The sequence below is a fragment of the Lissotriton helveticus genome, chromosome 11 (genome assembly GCF_964261635.1).
Source record: "Lissotriton helveticus chromosome 11, aLisHel1.1, whole genome shotgun sequence".
Taxonomy (NCBI): Eukaryota; Metazoa; Chordata; class Amphibia; order Caudata; family Salamandridae; genus Lissotriton; species Lissotriton helveticus.
In genome coordinates this window covers 122,310,497-122,336,745 of record NC_136072.1, presented here as the reverse complement: position 1 = coordinate 122,336,745, position 26,249 = coordinate 122,310,497, and positions in this window count along the sequence as shown.

Here is a 26,249-nt window from a genome sequence, read left to right as displayed (position 1 = left end):
CAGAAATGCTCTACAAGCTGTAATTATGGAGCATATCTGCCTTCTCCCTTTTACGCAACGCAGCGCAGTAGGTTCCCTTGCTATGATGTGTGAAAGAATGGTAAATCTGCCCCTAGGTCTGCAATCTTACCTGATTTTCCCATAACTAAACATACTTCTTTCTCCAAATGTGAAGACATTAAAGTGAATTCAGCACTTAATATTTCATCTGAGTTTGACATTGATAGTGTTGTGATGTTTGATAGAGCAAGACAGTCATGCCATTGATGCCCACCTGGTGTGAAATATACCACCATTTTGAGATAGGTCAGCATTTTAATGAAGTGTGCCATAAGCATTATCCAAGGATGGACACAAGTTGTCAAAACGTATTACCAATGTGTGACGGCCAGCATTTTAACATGGGTGTGCAATAGGCATCATCCCATGGATGCCCAGAAGTTACGAAGAGTTATCTTGTCTATGTGAAGGCCAACATTTTTCCACTGGTGGGCAATAGGTATCATATGATGCATGCCCACCACATGCCAAGAATTAGCATAATCCTGCCAGGTCCAGCATTTTGCTAGAATAGGCAGTGGATATAACATTCTTTTATACTATTCACACATACACACACAGACACCAAAATAAATGCACATGCACACAGACACACTCAGATATACATGCCCCACACACAAACAAACATGCCATCAAGACATTTTTCACTCTTGCCTTCCACTGCCTTCCTCCAGGCTGCCTCTTCGGCCCCCCAGATAGCTGAGTTGCTTTTCCAAAATTGGTTCTCCCAGGAGGAGAAAGGGCATTAGTAATTATGTGTCCTAGGAGATGGCCATGACCCCAAACTGGGTAATCAAGCTTTACAAAGGTATGATGTTGAAAAGGATAAGAGGAAAATGTGATCCCTGTGGTTCTCCACATGCCACTGGGTATTTTATTGATCTGAAAAGAGAAAAGGTCGTGAGACTGAGAACGTTCCTAAAGAAAATAGCTTAAAAATTAAGCACATTCCATAAATAGCTGTTTCTTCCTACCGAGAAAGCAATATACTGTGATCTGCTGTAACTGAGGCTGCAGAGACATCTAGGGGGAGAAGACCAGAAATGTCTTCCTTGGCTACCATTCATCTCTTGCCATCCATTCGAGACAACAAGGCTGCTTCAATTCTACTCCCATGACGAAATCCCATTGATGATTGTCGAGCAGGCTTTTGCCTTCCAAAACAACAGTCTATTGAGAAATCACCAGTCTTGACCCTAATTTTGGCAAAAAGTAAAGATGAGAAATAGGCAGAAGTTATTAACCTCTGTCCAGTCCAGATTGTCTCTTTTTAACAGAGGCAAAATGATCCAGTATTTACAATTTTTGGGGACCACCCCAGAGTTTAGGAATTACCTGTTAAGATTTGTTTCAAAATGAGCTGTTATATTGGACTGCTTTTTGAATATACAACAGTAACAAGTTTAATCATGCTAAATAATTTAGATACATCCTCGGTCGTAGTGGGCATGACAGTCATTCAATTCACAGTAACCCATGACGTATTACTCTATGTAATTTGGACTCAACATTGTTTGGGATAGTTAATTCGTTTTGAAATCGCATGTAGAGAAGATTTGAGAGCATGTTTAGAGAAAGGCATAATAAAGGTCTTCTTTTTCTATAAGCCAATATCTTCAAGCTTTATTCTATCAGCAGAGAGCTGCCATGCAGATCATACTCCAAGGAATTTACCATATGTAGAGTTTATCTGAGGAAAGAATAATTATGAGAACAACAGTGACCTCCTAAAATATGGAAGATGACCTCAAGATTTCTTTGACAGAGTTAAACGTATTTTGACATTAACAAATAATTTCAGAAAGTAGCTATGATACATCAGGAAGGACTTCTTGTGACTAACAGATTTCGCATACAATTTAGTGAACGAGAAAGCTGATAGTGCTTATTAATACGCTTTGGCCGGTGAACAGACAGAATATTGAGTTGCAAATGTCGACTTGCACTAATATGGAGTGCAAAGTATCGTAGTACAAAAATATCGACTGTCAGTATATCCTTGTTAAGAATATCAAGTTGAAGGTAAGTAATATCATTTTTCAAAATATCGAAGTAATTAATATCGTTTGCAAAAATATAGTTGTTAAAAATATCGTTATGTATTTTAGTGTGCATTTTAAATGGATGTGCTCTATTTTTTTGTGTAAGTATGGCATTTGTTTTTTAATATATATGTTATATATTTTTAGGAGTTATTAAAAAAAAATTAAAGTACATTTTGAGTTTTAGTTCCGTAGTGAGTTGTGGGTTTATAGGGGTATAGGGTAGGAAGTAATTTCATTATAATAAATGTAAACTGGCTCAAGGTTTAGGGATGTGCACCGCCTTGTCTTAAGTTCTGATTAATCCGTGCTCTGGGGTATCACTCCCCTCCAGGATTGTATCTGATTACTCGTAGTGTAGCAGACCTATTAATCCATAGGTCTCTCACCCTAGGCACTGGTTTGTGGCTGCATGATATTCAGCATGAAGGTTAGGTTTAAATAATTTCACCGTAAGCTTCGTGTGTGATTTCATCAAAGTTCAATTTATTGGCTTATTCATTCCATCTTGGCATGTTTTAATCACATGTTCCAAAAAAGCGTTTTCATATCTTGCATTTTTATAGAATTCCAATGCATTTCGGTGCAAAAAGCACCTTCATCAGGGAAAATCTGGAATATACAAATAAACATTCTTAGAAATGTGTATAATGTCAGTCCCAGTGAAATGCTACTATCGGTGTGTGACGCGCTGTTGCTTATCGCTAGTTTGTTAGCTGCTAATTAAGCTCTGGGATTCTCATATTCAGGCTCCATTGTTCGCTGCGCGTATTCCGTTATTTTATGAGATGAATGATAATATGGGCTACTTCAGCTGGTTCACTCTCAGGGATTCTATCGCGGTATACCCGCTTTAGTTCTTACTAGAGGATGCCTTTTAACAGGCCGCTAACTGCTTGCTACAAACGCTCTACAAAGGCTTCTAAGTGGTGCTGCCATTCTACTTCCTAAGCTATAGCGTGTCTTACCTCGCGAGTACGGGTGGCGTGGCTTCTACTCTCCTTGCGGTTTCCGTTCAGTTAATTTTACGGAACTGGTGTAAGCTGGGTATTTACGCAAAGCACGTTTACGCGCGTGCAAACTAGGTTCAAGTCGCATTTTTTTTTAAAATCCTGCTCTTTTTAAAAAAACAAACAAGCTTTATTCACACGAATGTCAAAAATGTTCATGAGAGCGCATAATAAGCTTTAAAAGGCTTTGTAAGGGATGTCAATATTCGCTTAAGTCAAACCATGTGTATCAACAATGCTCTAAGAGCACCAAGGAGGTTGATGAGGACTTAAGCGTATGCTAAGCAGGATACCATGACTCTATTCTTAAGGCTTATAAATAGCATATAAATTCAGTTCGATCGTTAAGCCCATTCGGTTTTAGACTGTTAAGGTGATAAATCCAATAGTTTTCTCGCTTTAGTAGGTTCTTCTTGTTAAGAGGACCTTCGGTTTTGGGAACTATTTCCAGTATACAAGTCCGCAATTGACTGATGTGGTGATGTTTTTCAAGGAAATGAGTCGCCACCGTTGATTTGAGCGATCCTGTTCTTATGTTGCTCTTATGTTCCGTTAGTCGGGTCTTGAATTTTCTCTCCATGTGCCCAACATATACTGATCCAGACGGGCATTTGAGCATGGACACTATATTCATAGTGTTACAGGTGGCGTTTACCTTTAGTGGAACCTTATGTCCTTTCATTGGATGGGAAATGGTATTTCCCTTCATTATGTTATGACAGTTACTGCAATTCATGCACGGAATTGTTCCACGAAAAGAATTCATTGGCGGACGTTCTTCTGAAGTATTTAACATCTCTCCCAAATTCCTGCCTCTAGTGAAGGCGAATAATGGTCCTTTAGCAAACGCTCCTTTGAAGTCTAATTCCAATTCTAACATCTGCCAATGTCTTTTTATAATGGCTTTGAACTGGAAGCTCACATTCGAAAATTTACTAACACATGTGATCCTCTGTTCTGTAGGTTTGCTCTTACTAATGAGGAGTTCTTCTCTGGATTTATTTAGTGCTCTCGCTAGTGCTGTTTTGATGATGGCTTCAGGGTATCCTCTTTCCTGAAATCGATGCGCCATGATGCCCAATTGCTGTTGACATTCTTGTGTTTCAGAGACCACTCTCCTGACCCTGAGGAACTTGGAGTGGGGCAGGTGTGTTTTGAGAGCTTGAGGGTGGTGGCTTTCGTATTTTAGGAGATTGTTCCTATCTGTGGGTTTACGATACAAGTTTGTGCGAAATTGATTTCCTTCTCTTACGATTTCCACATCTAAAAATTGGATACTGTTGCAACTGACTTGCCATGTGAAACTAATACGGTCGTTTCTCCTATTCAGTATTTCCAATTGTTTTATCAAAGATTCAACATTGCCTTTCCACACTAGGAAAATATCGTCAATGAACCTTACGTACATGAGTAGTTGTATTGCCCATTCCTGACTCTGATAAATATATTGCTCCTCGAATGATGTCATGAACAAATTTGCATACGCCGGAGCGGCGCAATTGCCCATCAATGTTCCACTACGTTGGATGAACCATCTCTTTTCGTATGTAAAGTAGCTGTTCATGAGGGTAAATTCCATGAGCTCCATCAAGAAGATTTGTAGGTCCTGTGCGTACGTGCTATTCAACAGCGCGTGCTCTACGGCTTCAAGGCCTTCTTTATGAGGTATCGACGTGTACAACGCCTTCACGTCAACTGTTGCCATGACAATTTCCTCTTGGGTGCTCAGATGTAGCAGTTTTATCAAAAAGTCAGTCGAATCTCTGATGTAGGACTGTGATTTTAAAACTAGAGGCTGCATGTACTTATCCAAGAATTTCCCCACTGGCTCGTGGAGGCTCCTTTTGGTGGACACGATAGGGCGACACAGTGGTTTCTGCAAGTCTTTATGTACCTTAGGTACCATGTACAGAACGGGACTGCTAGGACTATCCTGTGTGAGATATTTTCGGGTTTTTTCATTGATGGTACCCCTATCTTCAGCTCTTTTTAGGATGGTTGATAAGGTCTTCCGGATTTCCTCTGTGGGATTGAAATCAATTTCCATATATAAATGTGCATCTTCAATGTGAAATTTAACCACTGCTTCATAGTAAGATGTATTCAGTACTACCATCGCCCCTCCTTTGTCGGCCTTCTGGCATTTAACCCTGTCAATATTGGCTGTGGCTCCAATTATCCCAAATTCATTATTGGTCATGTTTCTCCTTTTGCTTTTTTTATTGGTGTTGATTTTGCCTATGTCCTGTTTACAAAGTTCTTCGAACAAATCTATGGTTTTATGACTAGTTGGTGGCATATATGTACTAGTGGTCTTTAGACCTCTTAATTCGTCCTCTGGTTTTAGTCCAGAACAGAGGATCACATGTGTTAGTAAATTTTCGAATGTGAGCTTCCAGTTCAAAGCCATTATAAAAAGACATTGGCAGATGTTAAAATTGGAATTAGACTTCAAAGGAGCGTTTGCTAAAGAACCATTATTCGCCTTCACTAGAGGCAGGAATTTGGGAGAGATGTTAAATACTTCAGAAGAACGTCCGCCAATGAATTCTTTTTGTGGAACAATTCCATGCATGAATTGCAGTAACTGTCATAACATAATGAAGGGAAATACCATTTCCCATCCAATGAAAGGACATAAGGTTCCACTAAAGGTTAACGCCACATGTAACACTATGAATATAGTGTACATGCTCAAACGCCCGTGTGGATCAGTATATGTTGGGCACATGGAGAGAAAATTCAAGACCCGACTAACGGAACATAAGAGCAACATAAGAACAGGATCGCTCAAATCAACGGTGGCGACTCATTTCCTTGAAAAACATCACCACATCAGTCAATTGCGGGCTTGTATACTGGAAATAGTTCCCAAAACCGAAGGTCCTCTTAACAAGAAGAACCTACTAAAGCAAGAAAACTATTGGATTTATCACCTTAACAGTCTAAAACCGAATGGGCTTAACGATCAAACTGAATTTATATGCTATTTATAAGCCTTAAGAATACAGTAATGGTATCCTGCTTAGCATAAGCTTAAGTCCTCATCAACCTCCTTGGTGCTCTTAGAGCATTTTTGATACACATGGTTTGACTTAAGCGAATATTGACATTCCTTGCAAAGCCTTTTAAAGCTTATTATGCGCTCTCATGAACACTGGCTATAGAGCAAGCGAGTTGATTTAATTGTTGAAGTCAGACACCTAGTGATAGACATTTTTGACATTCGTGTGAATAAAGCTTGTTTGTTTTTTTGAAAAGAGCAGGATTTAAAAAAAATTAAATGCGACTTGAACCTAGTGCGCACGCGCGTAAACGTGCTTCGCATAAATACCCAGCTTACACCAGTTCCGTAAAATTAACTGAAAGGAAACCGCGAGGAGAGTAGAAGCCACGCCACCCGCACACGCGAGGTAAGACACGCTATAGCTTAGGAAGTGGAATGGCAGCACCCCTTAGAACCCTTTGTAGAGCGTTTGTAGCAAGCAGTTAGTCTAGTAAGAACTAACGCGGGTATACCGCGATAGAATCCCTGAGAGTGAACCAGCTGAAGTAGCCCATATTATCATTCATCTCGTAAATAACGGAGTACGCGCAGCGAACAATGGAGCCTGAATATGAGAATCCCAGAGCTTAATTAGCAGCTAACAAACTAGCGATAAGCAACAGCACGTCACACACCGATAGTAGCATTTCACTGGGACTGACATTATACACATTTCTAAGAATGTTTATTTGTATATTCCAGATTTTCCCTGATGAAGGTGCTTTTTGCACCGAAATGCATTGGAATTCTATAAAAATGCAAGATATGAAAACGCTTTTTTGGAACATGTGATTAAAACATGCCAAGATGGAGTGAATAAGCCAATAAATTGAACTTTGATGAAATCACACACGAAGCTTACGATGACATTTTTTAAATCTAACCTTCATGCTGAATATCATTCAGCCACAAACCAGTGCCTAGGGTGAGAGACCTATGGATTAATAGGTCTGCTACACTACGATTATAATAAATGTAATCATAATTTTTAGAAGTTATTAATTTTCTTTATTAAATTTAGCTTTTTTGTTCCGGAGCGGGTTGTGGGTTTATAGGGGAATAAGGCGGGAAGTAATTTATTTATAATAAATTATTTAATCTTCTTTATTAATTAGTATTTATGCATTTAATATGTTATATTGTTAATTGTGGTAATTCCTTTATTATTGATTAGTTATTAATTGGATGTTAATCTATATAAATAAAAATGTAAATGTTCGTTTGTTCAAAATCTCAAATCTCCGAAAGTTCTTCACCGATTGCTTTGAAATTGTGACACAACGTTCGATTCGAATACGCAAGTGTTTTTATATACACAACGTTGGATTTGAATACGCGTGTGTCGAATACGCGTGTGTTTTTAATCAAACGCCAAAACAGACACATAAAAATGTCAATGTTCGTTTGTTCAAAATCTTAAATCTCCAAAAGTTCTTCACCGTTTGCTTTGAAATTTTGACACAATGTTGGATTCGATTAAGCGCGTGTTTATATATACACAACGTTGGATTCGAATACGCGCGTGTCCAATACGCGCATGTTTTTAATCGAAAGGCCGAACAGACCCTATCGATTTGGTTGCTGTGCACTTTGATGAAATTACACACGAAGCTTACGGTGAAATTATTTAAACCTAACCTTCATGCTGAATATCATTCAGCCACAAACCAGTGCCTAGGGTGAGAGTCCTATGGATTAATAGGTCTGCTACACTACGATTATAATAAATGTAATCATAATTTCTAGAAGTTATTCATTTTCTTTATTAAATTTAGCTTTTTTGTTCCGGAGCGGGTTGTGGGTTTATAGGGGAATAGGGTGGGAAGTAATTTAATTATAATAAATTATTTAATCTTCTTTATTAATTAGTATTTATGCATTTAATATGTTATATTGTTAATTGTGGTAATTCCTTTATTATTGATTAGTTATTAATTGGATGTTAATCTATATAAATAAAAATGTAAATGTTAGTTTGTTCAAAATCTCAAATCTCCGAAAGTTCTTCACCGATTGCTTTGAAATTGTGACACAACGTTCGATTCAAATACGCAAGTGTTTTTATATACACAACGTTGGATTCGAATACGCGTGTGTCGAATACGCGTGTGTTTTTAATCGAAAGCCAAAACAGACACATAAAAATGTCAATGTTCGTTTGTTCAAAATCTTAAATCTCCAAAAGTTCTTCACCGTTTGCTTTGAAATTTTTACACAATGTTGGATTCGATTAAGCGCGTGTTTATATATTCACAACGTTGGATTCGAATACGTGCGTGTCCAATACGCGCATGTTTTTAATCGAAAGGCCGAACAGACCCTATCGATTTGGTTGCTGTGCAACAACTACAATGGATGCATAGAGACAAGAGTCTACATGCATTAGGATGGACAGTTGGTGTCAGGATAGCAAACCGGGAAGTGGGTGGAGGAAGGGGGGAGGAGTTGGTTCACTTTGCAACATTAAGAAAGGACGCATAGAGACAATAGTCTACATATATTAGGATGGACAGTTGGTGTCTGGCTGGCAGACCGGGAAGTGGGTGGAGGGACGAGGGAGGAGTTGGTTCACTTTGCAACATTAGCGCGTGTTTATATATACACAACGTTGGATTGGAACACGCGCATGTCCAATACACGTGTGTTTTTAATCAAAAGGCCGAACAGACCCTATCGATTTGGTGCTGCGCAACAACTACAATGGACGCATAGTGACAATAGTCTACATATATTAGGATGGACAGTTGGTGTCAGGATAGCAGACTGGGAAGTGGGTGGAGGAGTTGGTTCACTTTGCAACATTAAGAAAGGACACATAGGGGGGACATATGTGAACCGCCACGGGCTGATCCTGATGAGTGTCTTTCGGATTGAGAATTAGACATGAAAGCTGTAGGTGTAAATGTGAAACTAACCGGCTGTGCGGAACCCCGTCCTGCCGCTTAGAGACTATCATATTGTGGGGGAGGGACCGGCGGATGTTCTGCCAATATTGACTATGGAGAGCATTTGAACATTGTGTGGCCGCCTGTGGGGACCTGACAGTTATTATCGGACAGTTATTATCGTGTGCTTAGCCTAATGCACGGTTTTGTTGTTTGTTCAAAAATACAAAATTATAGACCTAAGCCATCTCGTCTAATTACATTGTTTGCTTTAAAGTACAACATGTTCTCCTTCGCCGCCGGACCCCTGGGTTATCGGCTACACGGCTGTGTAATTCTGATGGCGTTATTTTGAATGTGTTACTGTTGCGGCCGGCCCAGGAGGTTGTAGGCCCTACATTGTGATATACTGAAATGTACAATAAAGGTCTTAAAAAAAAAAAAAAAGAAAGGACACATAGAGACAATAGTCTACATAGATTAGGATGGACACTTGGTGTCAGGATGGCAGACCGGGAAGTGGGTGGAGGGAGGGGGGAGGAGTTGGTTCACTTTGCAACATTTTTGCGTGTGTCGAATACGCGTGTGTTTTTAATCGAAAGCCAAAACAGACACATAAAAATGTCAATGTTCGTTTGTTCAAAATCTTAAATCTCCAAAAGTTCTTCACCGTTTGCTTTGAAATTTTGACACAATGTTGGATTCGATTAAGCGCGTGTATATATACACAACGTTGGATTCGAATATGCGCGTGTCCAATACGAGCCTGTTTTTAATCGAAAGGCTGAACAGACTCTATCGATTTGGTTGCTGCACAATAAATACAAGGGACGCATAGAGACAACAGGCTACATATATTAGGATGGACAGTTGGTGTCAGGATGGCAGACCGGGAAGTGGGCTACATATATTAGGATGGAGAGTTGATGTCAGGATGGCAGACTGGGAAGTGGGTGGAGTGAGGGGGAGGAGTTGGTTCACTTTGCAACATTAAGAAAGGAGGCATAGAGACAATAGTCTACATAGATTAGGATGGACAGTTGGTGTCAGGATGGCAGACCATGAAGTGGGTGGAGGGAGCGGGGAGGACTTGGTTCACGTTGCAACATTAGCGCGTGTTTATATATACACAACATTGGATTCGAATACGCGCGTGTACAATACGTGTGTGTTTTTAATCAAAAGGCCGAACAGACCCTATCGATTTGCTTGTTGCGCAACAACTACGAGGGATGCATACAGACAATAGTCACAAAAACATAATGTATAGCCACAAGCATTGTGAAATTAAACATATTAGAAACGTGCGCTTACTCTTTTCTTTCTCTTCCATTTAACCAGACTGAGCCACAGCAACGCGTGGCCGGGTACAGCTAGTTATTAATGATTATTTGATAAATATGTGTTATTTTTTTAGGAGCAGGTTATGGGTTTATAGAGGAATAGGGTGGGAAGTAATTTAATTATAATTAATTAATATTTTTTATTGATTAGTATTTAAGTATTTAAGATTTTATATTGTTAACTGTGGTAATTAATTTATTATTAATTAGTTATTAATTGTTTGTTAATTATTGATAATTAATTGGTAAGAATGTTAATTGTGTCATTTTTTTAGGAGTGGGTTGTGGGTTTATAGGGAAGTAGGGTGGGAAGTAATTTAGTAATAATTAATTAATTTATATTTTTATTATTTAATATTTATTTATTTAAAATGTTATATTGTTAATTGTGATAAATAATGTATTGCTAATTATTTATTAATTGGTTACTAATACTTAATAATTAATAATTAATAATATTATTTGTGTCTTTTTTTTAAGAGGGGGTTGTGTGTTGATAGGGGAGTAGGCTGGGAAGTAATTTAATTTTAATATATTTTTTATTTTGTATTAAAACATTTATTTTAGGTCGTTTTATAGTATTAATTGTGTGAATTAGTTTATTATTGATTGTTTTTAAATTGCTTGTTAATTATTATTAATTAATTAAATAATTATTAATTAATTATGCCAATTGTGTTATGTTTTACAACATTGGTGGTGTCATATATAGGGAAATATGGTGGGAGGTAAATTGTTTTTAATTTATTCATTGTTTGTTCATTAATGTTAATTAGTTTGCTGGAGTGGGAATAGTAATTGTTACTCCTCCACTATCCAACACTTTCCCTACTGTTGTACTAGCTGGAGTGGGAATAGTAATTTTTACCCCTATACTATCCAACACTTTCCCTACCGTTGCACTCGCTGGAGTGGGAATACTAATATTATCCCCTCTGCTATCCAACATGTTCCCTACTGTTGCAGTCGCTGGAGTGGGAATAGTAAATCATTCCCCTTCGCTATCCAAAACTTTCTCTACTGTTGCACTCGCTGGAGTGGTAATAGTAATGGTTACCCCTCTGCTATCCAACACTTTCCCTACTGTTGCACTCCCTGTAGTGGGAATAGTAAATTATTCCCCTCCGCTATCCAACACTTTCCCTACTGTTACAGTCGCTGGAGTGGGAATACTATATTATTCTCTTCTGCTATCCAACACTTTCCCTACTGTTGCACTCGCTGGAGTGGGAATAGTAATTTATACCCCTACGCTATCCAACACTTTCCCTACTGTTGCACTTGCTGGAGTGGGAATGTTAATTTGATCCCCTCCGCTATCCAACACTTTCCCTACTGTTGCACTCCCTGGAGTGGGAACAGTAATTGTTACCCCTCCGCTCTTCAACACTTTACCTACTGTTGCACTCCCTGGAGTGGGAACAGTAATTGTTACCCCTCCGCTCTTCAACACTTTACCTACTGTTGCACTCCCTGTTGTGGGAATAGTAAATTGTTCCCCTCTTCTATCTAACACTTTCCCTACTGTTCTACCTGCTGGAGTGGGAATAGTAATTTCATCCCCTCCGCTATCCAACACTTTCCCTACTGTTGCACTCTCTGGAGTGGGAATAGTAATTTTTACCCCTCCGCAATCCAACACTTTCCTTACTGTTGCACTCTCTGAAGTGGGAATAGTCAATTTTATCCCCTCCGCTATCCAACACTTTCCCTACTGTTGCACTCCCTGGAGTCGGAATAGAAATGTTTACCCCTCCGCTATCCAACACTTTCCCTACTGCTGCAGTCCTTGGAGTGGGAATCGTAAATTATTCCCCTCCGCTATCTAAAACTTTCCCTACTGTTGCACTCCCTGGAGTGGAAATAGTAAGGAGTAGGAAGTAGGGGTGCACTCGCTGGAGTCGTAAATTATTTCCCTTCGCTATCTAAAACTTTCCCTACTGTTGCACTCCCTGAAGTGGGAATAGTAAGGGGTAAGAAGTAAGGGTGCACTCGCTAGAGTGGGAATAGTAAATTATTGGCCTTCGCTATCCAACACTTTCCCTACTGTTCTACCTGCTGGAGTGGGAATAGTAATTTTATCCCCTCCGCCATCCAACACTTTCCGTGCTGTTGCACTTCCTGGAGTGGGAGTAGTAAATTATTCCCCTACGCTATCCAACACTTTCCCTACTGTTGCACTAGCTGGAGTGGGAATACTAAATTATTCCCCTCCGCTATCCAACACTTTCCCTTCTGTTGCACTCACTGGAGTGGGAATAGTAATTTATACCCTTAACGCTATCCAACACTTTCCCTACTGTTGCACTCGCTGGAGTGGGAATTGTAATTTTATCCCTACCGCTATCCAACACTTTCCCTATTGTTGCACTCGCTGGAGTGGGAATAGTAATCTTATCCCCTCTGCTCTCTAACACTTTCCCTATTGTTGCACTCCCTGGAGTGGGAATTGTAAATGATTCCCCTTCGCTATCCAAAACTTTCTCTACTGTTATACCTGCTGGAGTGGGAATAGTAATTTTCATCCCCTCCACTATCCAACACTTTCCCTACTGTTGCACTCTCTGGAGTGGGAATAGCAATTTTTACCCCTCCACTATCCAACACTTTCCTTACTGTTGCACTCTGTGGGATGGGGATATTAAATTTTATACCCTCCGCTATCCAACACTTTCCCTACTGTTGCACTCCCTGGAGTGGGAATAGTAAATTTTATCCCCTCTGCTATCCAACTCATTCCCTAATGTTGCAGTTCCTGGAGTGGGAATAGTAAATTATTCCCCTCCGCTATCTAAAACTTTCCCTACTGTTGTACTCCCTGGAGTGGGAATAGTATTTTTTACCCCCCCACTATCCAACACTTTCCTTACTGTTGCACTCTGTGGGATGGGAATAGTAAATTTTATACCCTCCGCTATCCAACACTTTCCCTACTGTTGCACTCTCTGGAGTGGGAATAGTAAATGTTATCCCCTCTGCTATCCAAAGCATTCCCTAATGTTGCCGTGTCCTGGAGTGGGAATAGTAAATTATTCCCCTCCGCTATCTAAAACTTTCCCTACTGTTGCACTCCCTGGAGTGGGAATAGTAAGGAGGGGTGCTACAACACCCCCACATACCCACGCTGGAGTTCCAAAGATGAATGAGTTATAAAGATGCCTTTACATTTTATTTTTATGATGTCACATTTTCTGTTGGTTCATAGACAAAGGTCAAATGTGCAGGCTATGTCTTCTGACAAATTACTGCTCATTCTTTGAATTTGGTTTTTGGTGTTTACTTACTGCCTCTGACTGCAAAGTCAAAGGAGTTTGTAACGTGAACTATCTAACAATCTTGCTGTGGTACAGGAAGTGTGAAAGGAAATGCTGTGGGATGGTTTTTTTTCTAACAACCAGCAACATTTCAAAACATGAAAAATTAACTTTACAAATATTTCAAAATATATCAACAGTTAAGAAAGCAAAAAAGATGCACATTGTTGGAATTCTGAAGTGTGAGGGAAGCAAAGATTTTGAAAGGATCACATTAAATCAAGACACATTAATCGGTGATGTGAAAATGCTAAAAATGTACAGAAATAAAATTTTCAGAAATTATCGTTTATGTGCTATATAGATATACCAGAAAAACCACATGTCAGTGCGAAATTTGTGGCCATTTCAATGGAAAATGTGCAGCCTGGAAATGACAGTGCGCAACCACATCATGATTTAGTAATATATTTGCAGAAGTGTACTCCAAAATACAACTGGCTACATTTCACAGCTTTACCACTCTCTTGCTAAATTGGTATGGCTAATTTACTATATTTGTTTTTTGTGAAACCCATACATTTTTCATATTTGCCATGGTTTCTGTGATGTGATACTGATGTTTAAACCTTTTAAAGGCACACTGTGCAGGTGTTTTGCAAGGTATGGGTGACTGCCCGCATTTATGCTTGCTTCAGGCAATGTTTCTGGAAAATAGTGCTTAATTTGAGCCAGTGGTTTCTGGTGCTCAACACTAGCAATTAATCATCAACACTGGTGCTTTTCATGAGCACCCGTGAAGGACACATTTATGGTAGGCACGGAGAGATTAAGTGATTTGCTCAGAATCACAGGATGTTGAGCTAACGCCGGGACTGGAACCTGGTATCCCAGCTCCGAAGTAGGCAGCTCTGGTCATTTTGCCACATCCTCTCCCAAATTTCAGGATTAGTAGTTGGTTCTGTTTTAGGGGCCGCTAACAAGAGAAATGGGCTGGTGCAAGTTGCCTCCTGACTAGAGCCCCCACATGTATTTTTTTTTACACATTAACCACGGCTGTAAATACAGGGGCGGCTCCTGCCCTATGGCGGAGGAGCGTCGCCCTACTGCTTTCAAGCAGCGCAGAAGCAAAAACATGAAATGATAATACCTTTCCATTATTATAATTTTATGTTTGGCTGCTTTGCGGTCGTGGGTGAGGGGGCGGGGCTGCTCTGCGAGCAGGGCAGTGGAGGAGTGGTTTACCCACTCCTAAAAGTGCGCACTGACTGTTTGGTCGGCCCACTCGGGATGCCCAAACCAGTCATGTGTACTTTCCCACTTCTCCATTCAGGCTGCTTTTCAGCCTGCATGGAGAACAGGGCCACCCCAACAACCCCTGGGTGGGCGCTGTGACACGGCGCTCAGACCAATCACAATGCTACAATTGCAGCATTGTGGTTGGCTTAGGGGAGGGAACCCGGCTGCCTGCTTCCTGTTCCTGAAATTGGAAGTAGGAGAGCCGGAGCAGCGACGCGGGACAAGGCAGCGGCAAGGTAAGTGATTTTTAGAAAAAAATATTCCCTCCTTCCTGAAATCACCACCTCTCGCGCTATCCCCCCGCAACGCCCCCCAGCCTGTCCCCCTACCCGCCAGTCATGCTGGGCACTGCTGTGTAAATATCATGGAAATAAACAGAGAAGAAAACAGCCCACAAGCTTCCAAAACAAGCCAACAAACAACCCAGTCACTGACTTGTCAGACCATCCCTTTCAGGTACTGCCAGATTGCCCTTTTGGCCAGTCCTACTATGCCTAAGCACACAGATGGTCAAGTTCTGCAGAGAGGGTAGCTGGCCTATGCTGAATGCCAAGCCTTCAGCATATGTTCATTTAAATGAAGCAGAGTTCATGTGGATGGGTACAGCTCTGTGCAAGTCAGGGTCTGACTCAGGCCACCCACAGACCCTTGTTCTGCAAACATAGGTTTCATTTAATATGACGGTATAAGAGAGCAATCAAAATACTCTCCACTTTTGCATAATATAACCATATTGTATTATTTAACTTGCAAGGCAAAATTGGAAGAACTTTGTCCATCTTCGAAGATCTCTTACATGAACATTCAAAAAGTGTGACTGGCATCACGACTTGACAAAAAAACCTCAGTACCTACTATACCCTTAGGCCCTGTGTATGTGGTTGAGGTAAATACCTAAAATTCTGGGTGTCTGCACCAATTTCTGCATGTATTGAAATTTGCTACATTTTTTCCCCTGGAAGTGAGAATTGCTAAAATTGAACACAGGAAAACTGCAGGGGGTGCAGCATTACTGCACAACTCAACATTCCTATAGCTGTACAAAGCAGTGGTGTCGCTAGAGTGGGGCAGATAGCGCCTGTACCCCAGACCATATTTGTTCTTGGCTCCACCACCACAGCTGTTGGTTGAAAGTGCCAGAGGTGGCCCAGTAAAACCAACAGACAGGCACCCTGCCAAACTCAATAATTTGTCAATTTGTCTTTCAATGCAAAGTTTTGGGTAATACACCCGCCGACATGTTTGTTTAAAATGTTTACTTCTTAGTCTCTTTGTATGCATATATGTGAATCTTTATGTGCATATTTAATTAAAGATCTATACACACATCCATACAAAGTCAGATTTACATTAGGTCTAAGATCTATACCCACATCCATACAAAGTCAGATTAACATTAGGTCTTAGATCTATACACACATCCATACAAAGTAAGATTTACATTAGGTCTAGGCGAAATTTCCTTTACGGTGGTATAATCTTGCAAAATTTGGTGTTACACTTGTTACCAGAATTTCCCGAAATTACGCTATTACATCATGCTACATATATATGTATAAATTGCTGCAAATATTTAGCAAGAGTGGGGGGAACAATGCGAACAACCAGAACTCGAGTGGCTGCTGTTTGCAGTGCTTGTGTTTTTTGTATTCATTTTTTTTAGCACAAAATGCAATCTCGCGTCCAAAAATTATGTGGGGATGCATTTCATGCTAAAATGTAACACCAAATTACACGATATACAGGTAATTTCGGGTCGTTTTTCAGAAAAAGCACATCCATATTCGACACAATAAATATGTATATATATATATATATATATATATAGATATAGATATAGATATAGATATATAGATATAGATATAGATATATCTTTATATATAAAGATACATATATATACACACACATATATATATACACACACACACACACGTATATATATATATATATATATATATATATATATATATATATATGTATATATATATATATTCACCGAAAAAAACAAAGGTTAAAATAACTTTATAGTTCAATAAGAGTATAACATTTTAAACTCAAACCACCACAGAAATTTACCAGTTACCTCAATCAACTACAACTTGTGCCCTGTGGTAACTATACCATGTGCCCCAGCAATGCACAGTTTTGTCATCAATAATTTAATTGCAAATATTGCAGTGATATTATCAGTGACATGATAGAAGATGTCATGAGTGATGTAATATGTGGGGTAATTAGCAGTCCATGGCAAAGGCATGAGTTATAGTTACTTTAGGTCATGAGTAATAGTTACTTGAGATAATAATAACTGGTGAATTTCTGTGTTTTTTTTTGTTTATAATATTATGTTGTTACTGAACAGTTCACCTTACTAGAACGTTACTTTAACCTTTGTTTTTTTCTGTGAGTTTATAGGGTATTTTTTAACGTAAAGTAATACTTTGTTACCATACGTAAAGTTAGCCCCCCGCCATCTATGCCCGCAGTGCCTGGTCCGTGGCCAGGCCCTTCCTCCAAACCCACAGGTAGCCAACCCCACTTTATGAGGTTGGCCAAAGGGCCTGGCGTGGCCAACCCCTCCACATGTAGCCAATCCCACACTGTGCATGGCCTTTGGCCATGTGCGGCGAGAGGATGGCAGCAGTGCTTTGTCTGCAGCCGGACCCTGTGGCCAAACCCACCTGAAGGCAGGCAACCACCCACCGCAGGCTGCCAACCCCACACTATGGGGCCGATTAGGATCGCGGTTTTCCCGCATCCTCTGGGCCGGCGGAAGCCACCGCCGGCCCGGAGGATGCGGGAAAACCGTTGGGGAGGCACAAAAGTCCCACCGCCAAATTAGGATGGCGGTGGGTCTCAAAATCAGTCCGCAGCTTTTCCGCCGCGGTCGCCTTCTGACCGCGGCGGAAAAGCTCTAACATGGCTGGCGGTGTCTATCAGACACCGCCAGCCATATTAGGATGGGGGTGAACAGATGCCTTTCTGCGGCGGATTCTCCGCCGTGGAAAGGCATACGGTGATTTCTTTGGGGGCCCGTTGCGGGCCCCCAGGGTGAGTGGGGGGTGCACATGGGAGGTACCTATGGTACCCCCCTGCATTTGCGTGCACGAAGCGGCAGGCACCGCGCGGTGCCTGCCGCTTTGTGCATGCAAATGCACTGTTGTCATTTTTTACATTGCGGCGGGTGCTGCTTCAAGCAGCACCCGCCGCAATGTAAAAAATACAGGATGTGACCGCCAGGGTGGCGGTCACATCCTAATTGCCATGGAGGGACCGCCGCTGCCCATGCGGACGGTCCCTCATACTCAGTGGTGGCGGACGGACGCAAGTCCGTCCGCCATCATAATCGACCCCTATGCACAGTCTTTGGCGTGGGTAGCGTAGGGTTGGCTTTCGAACCCGAGCCAAAACATACTTTTTAAGGGGAGTGGGTCTTGCAGCCCCCTCCTAAAGCCTCATAAAGCCCCGGAGCAGAATTCCAAAAAAATAGGAGGTGGCAACAAGGCCCCCCTCCCTGAGCCTATTGTGGCCCCTATCCCCTAGGGCCTCTCTAAATTATAGATGGGAAAGCCGGTATTCAGCCGGGGGATCCACCAAACAACACTTAGATTAAGGGGAAGGAGTGTGCATCCCCTTTCCTAGAGCCCCATTAGTACCAGAGGACCCCACCCCCAGGGCTAAATTCAATTTATAAAGGGGTGGGAGACCCGCAGCCCCCTCCCCAAGCCTCATTAGGCCCCAGTGACCCGTCTCCGGGGCCCAATTCAATTTAAAAAGGGGAAGGGACCGCACACCGCCCTCCTCTAACCTTCAAAGGCCCCAGTGACCCCATCCCATGAGGCTATATATTATTTAAAAGTAGAAGGGGCTGCACGGCTGCCTTTCCAAAGCCTAAGAAGGCCCCCGCGAACTCCACCCACAGGGGCCATATTGCCATATTCAATTAAAAATGTGAAGAGGGCCCCTGGTCCGAGCCTCATTAGATGCTGAGGGACACATTCCCAAGGCTAAATTCAATGAAAAAAGGGGAGGGGTCAGAGCCTGGCCCACACTGGGGGGTTATTTTCAAACAGGCTGCATGGGAGCCTGTGCTTTTTATTTTTTACTTTTGCCATGTATTTGCGGGTCCTCTATCTATTTGCAGCAACAATTTAAAAAGAAACAAGCATTGACAAAGCCAATAGGTCTTGCCAATCTAAGATCTATAGGCGTTGTCAATGTTAATGTTTTTTGCCATGTATTATGTAGTGGAGTGGATGTATGGGGTGTGGAGTGGAATTATGTGGGTTGGATTGGAATTGTTTGTTATGGCATTGTGTGGTGAGGAATTGTGTGATGTTCAGTGGAGTTATGTGTAGTGGAATTGTGCGGCATTGATTTCTGTGTTGTGGCATTGTGTGGAACTTGAAACTCGGTGGACACGGCTACCACTTTGGACAACAATGAACTGTGTAACTTTCTAAAAACTTACACAGTTTCAAAATGTGTTTCCTGCTGAAACGAAAGGAACTTTATTTACCTGCTTATTTGCGTAAGGGTGGATGATAATACATCTCTTTGAGCACATACTGTATCTGCCTGAAGAAAGCCCATAGGCAATATCAGGTACATGCATCAACCATTTTTGCGAGCTCAAACGGTGCAATTCGCAAAAATCGGCTGTTTGCGCCCGCAAAAAAGGGCTTCTGCGATGCAGCAACCTGTCAGCCTCTCGCAATTTAAGAAATCGCGAAATATTGAGATTTGTTAAATTGCGATTGCATTTAAGGAATTGCAAATTGAGATTCCTCAAATGCAATGCATGATGGAATCACAAATTGCAATTTTGCTAATAGCAGGCACAAATTACCAGCAATTTGTACTTGATTGTAATTTGCAAAAACTTTGAAAAATGCACTAACGTGCATTTTTTAAAGTTATAGGTTACACACACACATGCCCTTGGGGCAGGTGTGTGCACAACATGCGTGCACAGATAAATTTCAGGGGTGAAACAGGGTGACCTTTTGACACCCTTGCACCCTTGAAATTGCATGCACAATTTGCAAGTACCTATTGGTACTCGCAAATTGCGCATGCAATCTCCCATTCATTCCATAGGAATGAATGGCAAGGCATTCCTTAATTGCAACTCGCAATTTGCGAGTCGCAATTAAGGAATGTTTGGGAATTGCAAATTTTATAGCGATTCCTACATGCATAGGTTTTTGCAATTCCTTAATTGCGATTCCTTAATAATCGCAATGAAGGAATCACAAAAGCCTACATTGATGCATGTGCCTGTTGATCTATCTGAATTCATTGATGCAGTGTTTAGTATTTATGTGACAACACACAAATCTATCCTGGCACGAGCTGAGAATATAGGAACATAGAGCAATAATGAAAAACTACTTGTGCACATAGTGAGAGTGTATTAACGAGGACTCAAAAAACACATAATCCTGTGCAGTTGCCTACTTTAACACAAAGTAACACTAAGCATCTAACTGAAAGTTCTGAATGCAGTGCTGTATGAAAACACTGAAGCTCAGGCACTGCACAGCTGATTCCCCAGGTATCATCAGCAATCAGTCGGTCCTAGGCACAATCACAACAAACGATAGACATTGGATAACTCATAAACATTGGACGTTCCAGGAAAAAAAGATATCATTGTAAGAAAAAAACTGTTTGGACGTATAAGAGAGACATATTATATAAATCATAAGCACAAAGCTGGTTTTGCTTCATGCCAAGAGCATACATTACTCTCTGCAGTCTTCCTGTAAAAAGCGAGCTGTATTTTTGTTTCTATGGTTACTGTAGTACTGGAGAATGAAAATCACCCAGTAACAAGATGGCGGCTACGTTCGGTTACTTCTGGTTGTGAGACAATTTGGTCTGTCTTATCTCTGAAAACAGCCTTAGTATCACATGGAAAGGAATGAGAAGGAATAATAAACCACTTAGGGCCAGATGTAGGAAGGCAAATATAGGTCGGTAACAGCCGATTTCGGCCGTTACCGACCGGTATTTGGAGTTTGGGATGTAGGGGCATGTTAAAATACAGATTCGGTAATGTTACTTAATAAGGTGCAATACCGAATCGGTAAAATTACCGAATCTGTATTTTGACATGTAGGTAGCACTGTAATCAGTGCTACAGGGGTTTAGGAATTCGTTATTTACCACCAACTAGATGTTGGTGGTAAATAATGAAAACCCTTTTAAAAGCATTTATTTTGCTTTTTAAACAGTGCCATGTTGCAGACATACATGCCCTAAGGGCATGTATGTCTGCAACATGTGCACCCATGCACAATTGAGGGGTGCAACAGGGTGTCAAAGTGACACCCTGCCACCCTTCAATTTTTCCCCCAATTACCGAATCGGTATTTACCGATTCGGTAATTGACATTCATTCCTATGGGCCTCCAGGCCCATAGGAATAAATGGCAATTACCGAATCAGTAAATACCGATTTGGTAATTACCGAATCATACCGATTCAGTAATTAAATCGGTAAAATTACCTACATCCCGATTGCCAGTTCTTAAATACCGAATCGGTATGATTCGGTATTTAAGAATCGGTAATTTGGGATTACCTACATCTGGCCCCTAATTTTTTACGTTGACTAAATATACAGTATATGAGTATCTCAGAGGTCATTGCTTTGCGATAGAAAGCCGTTTGATGAATAATAACAAAACTTTTTTTTTAAAGTAGGTTTTTCACTTCAGCTTCTAACTGAAAAGTTTCGGGAAAATCCGTCTAGCGGGGACAGAGAAAAACGGGAGGGTCCATTAATGTATTTTCCCCATTCACTTTTCCACAGAAACTTTAGAAACAGCTACAGCCTAAACCTCGGAATGGATTTACACCAAATTAGGCATAAAGCTAGGTCTTGAAAGAGTGCATTTTATGATTTGGTGTAACGTAAATCCGTTAAGTTTTCACGCAATTATGGCTAGAAACAAATGTATATTTAACCCTGAGGAGGATTGCAGAGCCAACATAACTCATGGTGAGATTTGATTGGCTGCCACCACTTTAACAAGGATGTGGTGGCAGCCATCTTAGGACTTGGGACAGCCCTAACTCCGAGTAAAATGAAAACAAAAGATATAAGGGGGCATGGTAGGGATATCTTGACCCCATTGGCCTGGTGATGGGGTCCCAGAGGCACCTTTCCTCTGGCCCCAAAAGTTTTTTTTTTTTTAAATGTTGCCTCGAATGTGCGGAGGATTGGAGGATTGCCAAATGCATAGTAAAATAAAAAAATGAAAAATTGTCTGAGCTCCTTTGTGTTTCCTGCAACTACCCCTGGCGTGAGCCAAGGCCCTGGGGTGGGGGGGGGGTGGGGGGGCACAAGTAATCATAACTCACATATTACATCTTCAATGACATCATTAATAATATCAATGCAACAATTGTAATGCAATTATTGATGAGCAAACTGTGCATGGTGGGGCTCGAGTTATAGGTACCTTAGGGCACGAGTTATAGTTTCAGTGGTTTTGTACATTCAAAACTGCATTTTTTAACTTACATCTTCAATTAACTATAATATAACTTTAACCTCTGTTTTTTCAGTGATAACTATTTATCTATATATCACTATATACACACACATATATATATATATATACACACACACACACAAACAAACACACACAAAAACACACTGTTTACAATTGCCCTTTGCATGTGGTCCAACCACTTTTATCTGATCCCTGTCAAAAACAAATACTTATACAGAGAAGCCACTGGTGCTCAGAATCAGGGGCCTTAAAATAGGCTCTATGGTTTCTTTTCAGCTGCGACTTTAACACAGTCTGTTGCAGAGATAAAATATGGAGTAGTACATTTAAGAGGCTCTGTTGCAAAAAAAGGCCCCGCTAGAGGACGAGAAAGTCTTGTTTTTTAACCATGACCCTAAGGCATTCTTAAAAGATATAACATGATTGATTGTAGAGGCATCATTTAATTATGAAGAGCTGTCTGATCAGAAGTAATGGTTGTATAAATGTTCCCGGCGAATATCCTGGAGGGACGTTTTCTTGGGCTGAAACACTCGTTTGGATATGTGTCTACACATCCTCATTCAGCCCAGTCTGTTACTGAAGCCATTTCCACTCCAAGAAGGCCGAAGGCGTGGGACTTTTCACAGCTTCTCCACCTGCTCTATATATTATCACACTAATGGCTGCTGGCATAAATGTATGTAAAGTTAAAAATGAACAGCCCTGAGTACACGAACACAACTTGGCGAATAGTAAACAGTGATCTGTTTGTGAGGAATTATGTTTCTAAATGTCAGTTTGTCAGCCTTCAGTGATTTTGGCTGCTTGCTGCTGTGCGCTTCTTTGCTGAGCGTCTGTGCTGAATATTCAGCAGAAGTGAGGTTTTCTGGTTCCGGCATATTCATCACATGGTCAGCGACTAGCTGCCGCCTCCCCCCCAAACCGGCACCCAACCCCAGAAACGTGGACACGAGACTTCTTTACTTTTTGGAAGGCGGGCGCTAGTCGCCCGGCCGTATTTATTAAGATATGAAATTAAAAAAGGTTTTAATTGCATGATCAACAATTTATACAAAAATCAGCAGGACATTAGGTACAAAATATTGTCAACAAGTTTGAGAGCCTGACCTTAACAAAAACTCTAATACATGTTGTTTCCTAACCGAGACTAACATCCTCCTCTTGATTTTTGTACATTTCTGGCCATATGGCAAGGTCACCACCGGTGTCAGGTCCTACAAGCTGCGCCTCCCCTAGAGACGTGCGCATGCGCAGTGTTACCCCGGGAATTGCCCGGTCTACGCCCTGAACTCCATTTACCCACTAAAGGAGGGCCCTTACTCTGCGCCGGTGGCGTCATGAGTCCACGCGCGCGGGGTGGCTACCAGCCTACGGAAAGCGTGAACTACTCCTACCCGCGCTCCTTTGCTTTGCAGCATCCATTACCTTGCCCCTGGAGTTCTGGGAGTGGCCCGCAGGCCCCTCCCCCTGGGCGGGAACCTCCATAGGATGATGCCCGCCCCCTCAGACCTCAAATATGTGCTCACCGATAATGACCTTACCGCATGCCCCAAACCTAATAAATACGACGACCTATGGAAAAAATTCTAAAGGACAGCTACACTGGCTAATAAATAACAGCATTACCGTACAGCTACAAAGGGAAAAAAGGCCTAAAGACACTTGGCATCCAAGAAAAGTACTTTACACATAAATCGAGAAAAAGGGGAAAAATTCATAAACATACAGCATCATCGAAATATACCGACAGATCAATTACTCTTACCATGTAATACATGTGGACAGTACCTTCGCAAACTTACCATTAAACCGGACATAATGAATGCCACAAAACTTTGTTCTAAGGGATGGTGGGTGGGAAAACAAAGAAGCTCCGAGCGCGGGGCACACGGTGCTGTGGGAGAGCGTCCAGCGACAAGGGGGTCTCCTGGGCGCTCCCCACCTCTTTATTCTCCAGGGGCCAAGCGGGGAGGGGGCATGCCCCCCCCCCCAGCCCGCCCCTCCTATAGCCCGCCCCCCCTGACCCGGACCTTTTACCTGGCATCCGGGTCAGGGAGGCCGCCGGCCAATCGGTGGTGGGTCGCGCCCCCCAGGGCCCGCCCCCACCACCGAGAGACAACCAAGGAGAATGGGGGGGAGATGGTCGCCGCGCCGCCATGCGTGCGGGGGGGCCGAGGGCCCCCCCTTTTCACATGGTCAGCGACTAGCTGCCGCCTCCCCCCCAAACCGGCACCCAACCCCAGAAACGTGGACACGAGACTTCTTTACTTTTTGGAAGGCGGGCGCTAGTCGCCCGGCCGTATTTATTAAGATATGAAATTAAAAAAGGTTTTAATTGCATGATCAACAATTTATACAAAAATCAGCAGGACATTAGGTACAAAATATTGTCAACAAGTTTGAGAGCCTGACCTTAACAAAAACTCTAGTACATGTTGTTTCCTAACCGAGACTAACATCCTCCTCTTGATTTTTGTACATTTCTGGCCATATGGCAAGGTCACCACCGGTGTCAGGTCCTACAAGCTGCGCCTCACCTAGAGACGTGCGCATGCGCAGTGTTACCCCGGGAATTGCCCGGTCTACGCCCTGAACTCCATTTACCCACTAAAGGAGGGCCCTTACTCTGCGCCGGTGGCGTCATGAGTCCACGCGCGCGGGGTGGCTACCAGCCTAAGGAAAGCGTGAACTACTCCTACCCGCGCTCCTTTGCTTTGCAGCATCCATTACCTTGCCCCTGGAGTTCTGGGAGTGGCCCGCAGGCCCCTCCCCCTGGGCGGGAACCTCCATAGGATGATGCCCGCCCCCTCAGACCTCAAATATGTGCTCACCGATAATGACCTTACCGCCACAGGCCAGCATTGTTAACCGACGATCTGGCCTCCCCCTGCCTAGCCCTACCCTAGAAAGTTCTCACTTCAGCAACACCTTCCACCCAGGCCCTGACATCATCAGACCAGAGGACCCTTCCTTCGTCCGTCAAATGGACTCCCCTCACCAGGTAGATCAAGTACACCCATGTTGGATCATCTGCAACCGAGGGGGGGGCTTGAAATAATTTGTCCCACTGTGTGTTGATCCTCTTTATCGAGTGATTCAACGCCCTGACCGAGTCCCCGCCCCCACGGGATAAGTTAAGACCCTACTACTGTGCCACCCGGGTAAGTCCTGAATACCCACCCACAGTGGAGATGAACTCCTCAATGAGTATTCGCCTCCCCAGTTTGGCCAATTCAGTCCCCCCTAGGTGAAGTATCACCACTGACAGGAGGTCGGGCTGCTGAGCTCAAAGTCCCTGAGAGAAGTTCCTGATCTGACCATGGCACAGACCCTCAAACCAACTCTACCCTGTCCTGCGTCCAGCTTGTTGCTTGTGCTGGCACATTGTAGCTCCACACCTTCTGGTGATGGGTTCCTCCCCTGCGTGACAGGCTTGAGAAACTGCAAGAACCAGAAAAAGACCAAGAAAACCTGGGTGACAAATTCCCACTTCCACCTTAGGGAATGGGTAGCACTTACACCAGCCAGCAATACCTGGGCCCTTGGTGTCCTCTTTCTCGACGTATGCTTCCCTTTTGACGTCCACCAGCTGGTGATGTTGCGGTGTGGAGCACTCCTCAGATATCCGCCATGGACCCAGCCGTGACTGACGTAAGCATCCCTTGGGCTGTCCACCTGTTGCAGCTGTTGTGATGTCGAGCACTCCAAGTATCCACCATGGACCCGGTCATACATAAATTGGAAAGATAGACACACACCATTAGTGTTTCCGGCCATAACT